The 9,782-nt window shown below is 35.6% G+C and overlaps 4 long non-coding RNA genes across 8 annotated transcripts; all 4 read left to right on the top strand.

The window, feature by feature from the left end:
• Positions 1-1,653: 1,653 nt before the first annotated feature.
• Positions 1,654-2,176, top strand: LOC106771737. The gene is made up of 3 exons (XR_001376502.2): positions 1,654-1,750; positions 1,847-1,946; positions 2,045-2,176. It is a non-coding gene; the product is annotated as an uncharacterized LOC106771737 (long non-coding RNA).
• A 1,247-nt stretch (positions 2,177-3,423) lies between these two features.
• Positions 3,424-5,023, top strand: LOC111242384. Its single transcript, XR_002669376.1, has 3 exons — positions 3,424-3,475; positions 4,714-4,815; positions 5,000-5,023. It is a non-coding gene; the product is annotated as an uncharacterized LOC111242384 (long non-coding RNA).
• A 964-nt stretch (positions 5,024-5,987) lies between these two features.
• On the top strand, positions 5,988-8,664 carry LOC111242382. Of its 5 annotated transcripts, XR_002669374.1 has the most exons (7): positions 5,988-6,361; positions 7,089-7,217; positions 7,369-7,413; positions 7,506-7,575; positions 7,678-7,751; positions 8,021-8,116; positions 8,265-8,502. It is a non-coding gene; the product is annotated as an uncharacterized LOC111242382 (long non-coding RNA). The 5 variants fall into 5 exon arrangements; XR_002669372.1 differs by lacking the exons at positions 7,369-7,413; positions 8,265-8,502 and adding an exon at positions 8,545-8,664 and having other exon boundaries at positions 7,414-7,575; XR_002669373.1 differs by lacking the exon at positions 7,369-7,413.
• A 58-nt stretch (positions 8,665-8,722) lies between these two features.
• On the top strand, positions 8,723-9,246 carry LOC111242383. Its single transcript, XR_002669375.1, has 3 exons — positions 8,723-8,769; positions 8,856-8,945; positions 9,202-9,246. It is a non-coding gene; the product is annotated as an uncharacterized LOC111242383 (long non-coding RNA).
• The last annotated feature ends 536 nt before the right edge of the window (positions 9,247-9,782 follow it).

The following is a 9,782-nucleotide window of genomic DNA, read 5'->3' as shown; positions in this document are numbered from 1 at the left end:
TTAAACTTTATTTAACTATAGGCATTTCTTTTTACACCTGTGCGTAAAAATCACCCATATTTCTTTGTGAAATGGATTTTCCTTTTCAGTGTAGCGTCAAAGCTCCCTTAAAGGCCATAAATAATCTTAATCATGTTAGGGAATCACTTCTCTGGAAATGTTCCCCTTCATATATGTTATTTGAAACCAGAGCAAAACTTTTAACACTTCTCTGGAAATGTTCCCCTTCATATATTTTTATATTTTATTTTTTAATTTTAAATACTTATACTGCACAAAGAAACCATTAATAGTTTCTTGTAGGGAATAGTTTTTGGGTTGTGAAATAGTTATAGTAATTTCCACTTTGTTAAAGATGGGTTGCTTCTTGAGGAAATATTGTTAATGGGTACATGTAGCGTAACTTTTATCTTTGAAGTTTGTAATTATTATTGGGCTTTTGGAGCAACACTAGTCTGACTGAAAGCTTGTTGCTTGGTGCAATTTACTGATCTCCCCACCTTTCCCAACAATTTCTTTTTTCTCTCCAAGATGCTTATAATTATGGCTCTAGAAACTATAATTCAGAATTTAATTGATTAAACTGTGTTTCTGGATTGAATCCTTAGTTCCTTAGTTCCTAAAGTATCATGCATATTCTTTATGCATCATTTATATGACTCATGGACATTGTATGTTATTTACTAGTATCTCATTTATCAATGACTTGTTCTAGTTGCTGCAAAACAAAATGTTCAAGTGAACCATTCATCGATTTAAGGGGAAAGCTAGCTAAAAAAATTCTAAATCTTGATTTTACGTGTTGTTGAATTTTTCCTCCTACAAACTCATGGTTATCTTGGTATTCTCTAGGTTCAATTGTTGATACAGTTATAATGAATCCTCCATTTGGTACTCGTAAAAAAGGTGCACATTTGGATCTTCTCTCTGTTGCTTTGAAGGTTAGCAAAAACATCAAAGCTTGGTAATATACGCAGGACTGATGGAAATTATTAACTTATTATCTCCTGTGCCATATATTAGTTTATTTTGTTCCCACAAGGTATATGAAGCCGTAAGTTACTGACCATCCTATTCTAAAATGATTAGAGGGTTTAGGTTGCGGGTTTAATATGAAATTTTAGCATGCGTCCGCAATCTATAATTCTGTGTAGCATCTGAACAGTATGATATGATTTTCTTCTTATTTATGACAGTACCGTGATTCAGTTTTATCTGATTGTAGCATGTGAAACGAACAACACCATATTTCCCATTCTCTGATTGTATCTCATGGTATCAATCTAACCCATATTTCCCATTCTCTGATTGTCTACCCAGGTGATTATATAAAATTGATGAAGTAAGATTTTGCAACTTCATTGTACACTCTGCATGAATACAAATAATTTTTATGCATTTGGATTTCTTTTGTCATGTCATATCGTGATGACAACTGCCAATTGAGCTGCGAAACTGGAGAACATTGAAAGAAGAAAATGTTTAAATTTGTCAAGCTGCATAAGTTTCTTTTAATAGACTTTCCTGCCTTTTCCTTTTTGAGTATCCAATTTGGTATCACATAAGGCAATTGTTCTTACAACAAGCAATTCTTTTATTTTCTTATTTTAATAAGATCATTAAATGTTCTATATTTGTACTTGCTTCTACTGATTCAATCCTTTCTTACTCCATGCTTGAAATTTTGCAGGTCAATTTTTNATTTTGAATCTATCAAGAAACTGCTGTCCTCTCCNAAGTTCACTTTCTGGTATATTTTGGGGATGATGTTTAAACTTTGATATAGAACTTTTCTTAGTTTTTTTAATTCCAAACTTTATAGTAAATTTCTTTAACTTCATTGAAGTTATGATGCNCTTCATGGGGTTGCTGGAGCATATGCAAAGAGTATTTTTGTGGATGAACTTGGAGCACAAGAAAGCTCTTTACTGAACTGTACACCTAAGGTCTTATTCTCTTGTTGATTATTTCCAAGTATGGCTTTCAATATTCTGAGTGCTGGTGGTGATTTGTCTTTGATTTATGGATGACTTATTGGATATAGGAAGACTTTGGAGGAGGACACCCAGACCCCAATTTGACTTATGCGAAAGAGTTGGTTGCTCGATTGGGATTGGGCAAATCAGAACCACAAGATGAGCCCCCAGAGTTTCGTGCTGCTGCTGATGGTGATGCAGATCGCAACATGATACTTGGTAAAAGGTAGTGTTACCCTTATTTATGATGAATTTGAATATTTTCTTACCTTTTAGTGTAATATTTGTGTATCCCTTGTTTGTGTAATGACCAATGTACAATTTACTAGACTGTTACGATTGAACTTTTTTTTCTCTTGCTTTGGCAGCTTCGTTTTGATGTACCAAAAATGTACAAATTTCATAAGAAGAACGAAGTGGATATTGCTGTGGACCTCTGGCAGTTTTTTTCAGCAAGTCATCAAAGAAACCTTCTCTATGTGACAAGCACTTGCACGTAAAATTGGTCGATGGCACTTCTTTAGTAGTGACTAATTACCGAAGGCTTCTGTCCTTCGGTAATTACCGAAGGCTTTTGGCCGTCGGTAATTACCGAAGGCCAGAAGCCGTCGGTAAAAGTTACCGACAAAGTTTTTACCGACGGCCTTTTGACCGTCGCTGAACCGTCGGTAATGGTTTTTTACCGACGGCTTTTGGCATTTTCTGAGGGATTTTGGCCTTCGGTAATACCCTTCATTACTGAGGGAATCACTAAAAAAAGATTTATATTATTTCATTTACTAAAAGAATGTTGTATAAATTCAATGAATTTCCATGGAGGTAAGCATACCTCATTTTGCTCTTAAATGATGAAGATTTTGTGGTATTGTATGTTGGCTTGCTAGAAAGTAGAATTTATTTTACTGGTAATTTAGAATAGAACCATTCTAAAATTATAGTGACAAACTGATATATATACTTTAAAACACTTTTCCATGATGGTATACAAACTTTTTCTACTTTTTTCAATTTCAAGTGTAAGGCAAAATGAAATTAGCTTGTGTTTATGCTGTTATTGAAATTCCATAATTGGTTTTCAATTGGCTATTATTGATTAACGATTTGGTTTCATTAGGTATTGTCAATTTTATGCTCCAAACTTAAATAATCAAAATTGTTTAATAATCAAGACTGAGACCCACCCTTATCGATAAAGATTTAGTTTATAATAGAACCTAATAACTGGATGGATATTTAGTCAAGACCATGCTCGAAAAATGGTGAGATATTAGATAGATAGATGGATGTATAGATAGCCTTTTATTATCAGTTTCTCACCTAATAAAGCCCTTTCGCTCTAATTCTCACAATGTGTAACTAAAATTATGGCAGGTAACAATTGAAGACCATCCTCACTTGCCTGGAAAGCATGCATCTATTCATCCATGTCGACATAGAGCAGTGATGAAGAAAATCATTGATGTCTTGATGTCACGTGGTGTTGAGCCCGAAGTTGACAAGTAAACCCTTTCTTCCTAAGGGATTTCTTTCATGTGTAGAAATAATTCATCCATGTTATGATTACTGATACGCCAAGTTGTGGCTCCAACAACACAAATATTCCTTGCCATTTTTAGTTTCACAAAGGTATAACCACTAGTGCAAAAACACTGATTAACGTCGGTTATTTTGGACTTTTAACGTCGACAACTGAACCGACGTCATTTCCGGTGACGTCAATGCGACGTCAGAAGAATAGTATAACCGACGTCTATCGTGACGTCAGTCACTAACAGGTCCGACGTCACTAAACGTTGGTCTAAAGACATCGTATAGACGTCGGCCTGCGAAATAACTGACGTCGAAGAGGCACCATAGACTCTAGTTTCCCCCAAAAAAAAGCTTACGTCTTTTGAATTTCTCATTGGTCCCTTGAACCCAAAATCGAACTTGGGTGGTTGCTTAGTTCCATTTTCATCCGCGAGAGGGAAAAATCACAGTGAAACGAAAACTAGACAACGACCCAGGGTTGTTTTTGGGTTAAAACGACCAAGAGAAATTCACAAGACGCCGCTTTTTCTGAGAGGCAGCTAGCAAAGGGAGAATGTGTTACTACATTACCCCAAGAAAGGAACAAAACTGCACTAAAACACAACACAAAGAAAGCAAATTTTAATAAGTTGAACTAGAAGATAATCGATGAAAGACTAACAAAGTTTAAACGGTAAGCATAAAGAAAAAGCCACGCACCTGGGATGCCGCAAGAGAGAAAAAGAAGAAGAGGCAGAGAGAAAAAGAAGAGGTGCCGCATGCGAGAAAAGGAAGAGGTCGCAAGAGAAAATGGAGAATAGGAAAACGATATCAGAAACTGAATGCCGCGAAGAGTTTGCGGTTGTATTTAAAATGAAATTAGGCGGCGTCGATTGATCCAACCACCGACGTCTATGTTGACATAGACGTCGGTTATCTCACTAATATGACGTCCAAGTTAACATTTCATCTGACCTTTTGAATAGCATTCGACGTCGGTGTCTTGGGGATCCGACGTGTAGAGAGCTGAAACGATTGACGTTTGATTTCCTGTAAGGGATGTTGACGACAGTTGTCATGGCGAGCCGACGTCTATAATGATGAACATAATTACTTGCAGGCACATAGTGAGCCATTAGATATGGACTTTACCCCTTTCTTCAGTTCATGAATCTAAAATGAAGTACCTGTTCCTAATGATTTATATCACATATTCTTATTTCTGTAGGTACCTATTCTTATTCCTAAAATTTATGGCTTCTGTAATTCCAACAATTGAGTACGATTACACCATGGACTTTGATCTTGGTAGCTCCAGCAATTGACCAAGGTAATTGTGATTATTACTTATTATTTGTTATTATTTGAATTGCTTACTATTCTTATTATATAAATACTTCACAAGTGAAAGTACCTCATTTCGTGAGTCATAATGTCAAAACTCTACCCTGTTAATACTCTTTTCATGACAGATATTAGTCATTATGATGATTTGCATTGTTTTTATTTTTTAGATGGTAGCTACTACTTTAAAGGGCATATTACATTGTCCAATGTTGGTTTCCAATGATCTAGAGCACCAATGCTTTCTGTTTATTTCTGAGCATAATCTTTGGTTGTCACACCGTTTTGCGAGCATGGACTCCAATTTTGTCATACATGAAAATGGGTCATATTTGACATTCTCATTCATATCCTGTTTGAAAATATTCCATGTGGGTCTGGGGTGCTAACTGATGGTCGACTTGTTGATTTGATTCGTAGAGTTGCTACCTTTGGAATGTTGTTGATGAAGCTTGACTTGCGTCAAGTCTGACTTAAATTGTATGTTTAATATTGNTTAGACAGTCAGTTGTGACCCGAGAATTTAATTATGACAAGAATCTGGGAGACACGCAGAAGCACTTGATGCAATAACAGAGTATTTAGATATGGGTACTTACAGTGAATGGGATGAAGAAAATATGTTGGATTTTTTAACAAAACAACTGAAAGGGAAGAGGCCTCTAGTTCCTTTTAGTATAGAGGTGAGTGAGATGGTTAGAGTTTACTCCAAATGAAAAATTTCANATATACCATATTCTAATTATATAGTATAAACATCTAAGTTTCNTGTCACATTTATAATTCAAAAAACAAGACATAATGTTGTTTCTGAAAATGCAACCAAGACACTAAAGAATATTTGAGCACGAAGTAGTTCCAAATATATTTTAAAGTTAACTATTCTTATTACATTCTTATTCATCTAAAGTGACAAAGAATTGAACTCCTTGTAATAATTTAATCCTTACTCACTAGTGGAAAAAAACCATTCTATAACGTACCTATTATGACGGATAAAAATTATCTATCATAATAAGTATATATTATGACGACTAGTTATAATACATAATACAGTAACAAATTTTATAATTTCAATATGTATTATGACGGAGTTATAAAAATCAATCATAATATTATGACGTGGTTTTGGCACCTGTTATAATACATTAGAGGGAAATTTTGATAACATATTGTAACTAGTTTTGAAATATCAGTCATAATATCTCTCTTGAATTTTAGTCAGCAGTGTCCTAGTCTTTCTCGGTGCCCCTAATTCTCTCTCTCAGAGTCCAGTCCATCGATGGCTTCGCAAATGGCGATCTCTTCCGCATGTGTTCCGTTCTCTTCCCCAATCTCTCTTCCCTCATCAAACCATATCCACTTTCCGTACTCCAATAGGAGCCTCAGCTTGCGAATCCCGCTCCTCTCCCTCCCAATCCCGCCTCCGGCAGCCCTCTCTACCACCAAAACTGGCGCTTCTCTTCCTCTCTTTATTTCTTTCTCCTTTGAAACCCTCCCTTCCTGAGTGATCGGTTTTTCACAGCCACAAGGTACTTTGATTTCATGTTTCTGTTGGTCTGCATTTTTGTTTCATGCAATGCATTTCATTCTCTTTGATGTTCTCGGTGCGTCGATTGTGTTATTTGCTTTTCTTCTTTAGTTTACAGGTGGCTTTGCATATTTTAGGGTTTTACGATTTTGCGTTTAGCTGTGCCAGACGCTCGAATTGAACTAAGTTTTGAGAGATGAGTGTTTGAGAAACAAAAGAGAAAAGAGAAGGGAGAAGAGAGAGAAGGATGTCATCGTTGTCGAGCATGTTCGGTGTGGAGTGGTAGTGCGTCGTCGTTTTCATGTTTTTTTCTTTCTCTGTTTTCTTCAAGCCTCATACTCTACTCTTTAAACATTTTATCTTATATTTCGTGTTTTAATCTCAAATGAAACTTTTCATTTGTGCATTTCTTTTGGATGAATTCACTTTTTGAGGTATGGGGAGCACGCGTTATAGAGAATTCGATTAATTGGCGAACTAATGGTTTGGTTTTCCAATTCAGCTATTAGACTAAAACTAGACACTCTTCCTACACACTTAGGAACACTTTGAAACTTCCTTTACCTTTATATTTCTGAATTCTTGTAGACAAATGTTCTATTTGCACTACTTTCTTCTTACCGTTTTCTTTTTCACATTTTTTGCTACTGAACTGATTTGGTTTCAAGGAGTTGTATGATATGTTATTATGTTTTGGCTCTTATTATGGTGTTGGACTCTGTCGCAAGTATATCCTTTCCAACCTACTCCAGCACCGGTGCCAACACCCCTGGCTGGTTGGATGTCAAATCCAACAACTGTTGCACATCCTACAGTCTCCGGTGGAGCTATAGGTCTTGGTGCACCGTCAATCCCAGGTATTATATTCTTTTGCTTTCTTTCGTTCTCTAACTCTTAATGACTAGTTGAGTTTCGGATGTTGTTTGGTTTATAATCTTTGACCTCTGATGTTTTATTGCCTCTGATCTTTGACCTCTGATGTTTTCTTGATGCAATGTATTCACTAAGGCCTTTAAAGTGTGGGATCTTTGTGCTTGTTCAATGCCCTTTCAGGTTGCCTTTCTCACCTTATTTGTTGATTACCAAATCCTCAGAACTATTGAGTTTGCAATGATTGAAAACAAAAATAATGATAATCGATTCAGGCTGCTCTTGTCAAAGATCGAGGTGTTTCTGTCAATCGTGTGATTTGGAGTCCTGATGGGGCTTTATTTGGTAAAAGCTTTTTAATTCTTCGTGATTTTGTGATGTGAATACTGTATACTGTCAAAAGTCAACTAAAGGAGTCTCTCATTTATGAGTTTTTCTATTGAGCAGGAGTTGCTTACTTAAGGCACATTGTTCAGATATACTCTTACCATGGCAGGGATGAAATCTGACAGCATTTGCAGGTATATGCACATGCAAACACTTGTACAATGAAAAGTTCTTTTTACTTAATTTAGGTTTTATTGACTCGTTTGTGTAATTGTTCACTTGAACTTAAATAAATTGATGCTCATGTCGGTGGAGTGAATGATTTAGCATTTTCACACCCGAATAAGCAGTTATGTGTCATTACCTATGGTGATGATAAGACCATTAAGTAGGTCTGTCAAATTTTGAGCTTAGTTTTATGATGTGAAGATAACATGTGTCTAACTAAGTTATTCAACTTAAGGTTTGGGATGCTGCTTCTGGAGCAAAACAGTATACCTTTGAAGGTCATGAGGCTCTACTTTATTCTGTCTGTCCACATTATAAAGAAAACATTCAGGTACATGTTGACTTTGATACCCAATGTGAAAATGCTAGTTGAGTTTGTTGCTATATGATTCCTTTAGCTGTATTGGTAGAGTGCCCTATAGAAAATCCTTTGACAAGGGTACTAATTTGTTTTCTTACTGAAACTCTATATGCTATAGTTCATCTTTTCCACGGCATTAGATGGAAAGATAAAAGCATGGTTGTATGATAATTTGGGATCTCGTGTTGATTATGATAATTTGGAATCTTTTGGGGGATATGACGGTCCTATGCAATCATATGGGAGGATGTATGATAGCTTAGACTTTGACGATCTTGGTATCACTTGGAATTTTTACATACCTGTACTATTTTTGTTTACTATTTTGGTTTTTGGACATCTGAAATATTGTGGATGGGATGTCCCGATCACTATAAGAAACATGTTTTCTTGTACAGATTCTGTGGAGACTTTGATGTCAGAAACCCATGAATTGGGAGGTTCTGCGGTGGTGGTTGATCGAGCAACACCTAAGGCAAGAGTTTTTATTTTTTGTAACCTGTCATTTTATACAAGTTATCCACAATATAGAGAAATTGTGAGGATGATNTCGTCTAGTGTTTGGTCGTGGAGGTGAAGGAGATGTTGGTCGAAGGATTCGGGATGAAATACTTGTTATTCAGGTATATTTGTTTTTTTTTTCTATAGCGTATGCATATTTCCCTCTTTGCTCCATATGGATTAATCTTATGAAAAATTTCTATTACAGAGAAAGAATAATTGCAAAGATGGAATGATGGAGGAATGACACCAAAAATTACACAATAATACTAGACCTGATGATGTTGTGATCTGTCAGGTAATGTATTAAAAATTTAAGGGAACTATTTTCTTAATAGGAAAAATTTAAAGGTACTGGTGAAAAGAAACTTCGTGATGCTTGATGATGAGATTATGGTAATTTGTTGGATACTTTGTGTCAAGAGGTTTGAAGGGATGTTATTTAGTCATTGTGCTCCATTTTCTTGGCTTACTTGGGTGAAAATTATTGTTTTTGTTGCATTTTTGTTTTATATGTATTGGTGAATACTTATGAAAAACTATTCATTTTGTAGATATTTGATGACACGTCTTTAATGGAGCAACATGTCATAAAGGATGTTTGGGAGTAGTGACATGTATTTTTTTTAACCATTTGTAAATGATTAGATGTTTCAATATTACATTCTAAGTTTAGGAACTATTTTATGTGTAAATCACTAGTAAAAAATAGAGTTTTAAATCACCCATTACGCCTCAGTTTTTGAAAACCTGAGACATATAAAAATGCGGTGGCATAATTGTGATTGTAGAGATACTATATGTCTCGGTTCTTCTGAACCCGCTGTCTAAAAGGGTATACTGCCTCGGCTGATTAAAAGATCGAGGCAGAAAATTGTGCTGACCACTTAAAATATTCATATTTTAAACTGCAGATTAGACATTTGCTATTTCGAGGAGAGATACTGCACCAGTTGTACATTAAACGAAGTCGTATCACATTTATGCTTCGATTTTATCGTAACCGATGTCTATATTGGAGTCGTTTTTTGATTATAACCATTGGTTATAGTTGGGTTCGAAGGTTAAAAATCAAAACTTTATTCACTTTCATTGTTCTTCTTCCACAGTCTCTGTGCGAAACCTGCCCCGTCGT

This window comes from Vigna radiata, chromosome 8, assembly GCF_000741045.1.
Source record: "Vigna radiata var. radiata cultivar VC1973A chromosome 8, Vradiata_ver6, whole genome shotgun sequence".
NCBI classification, from domain to species: Eukaryota; Viridiplantae; Streptophyta; class Magnoliopsida; order Fabales; family Fabaceae; genus Vigna; species Vigna radiata.
Note: the sequence above shows the minus strand (reverse complement) of the source record. Positions and strands in the feature narration are given on the sequence as shown.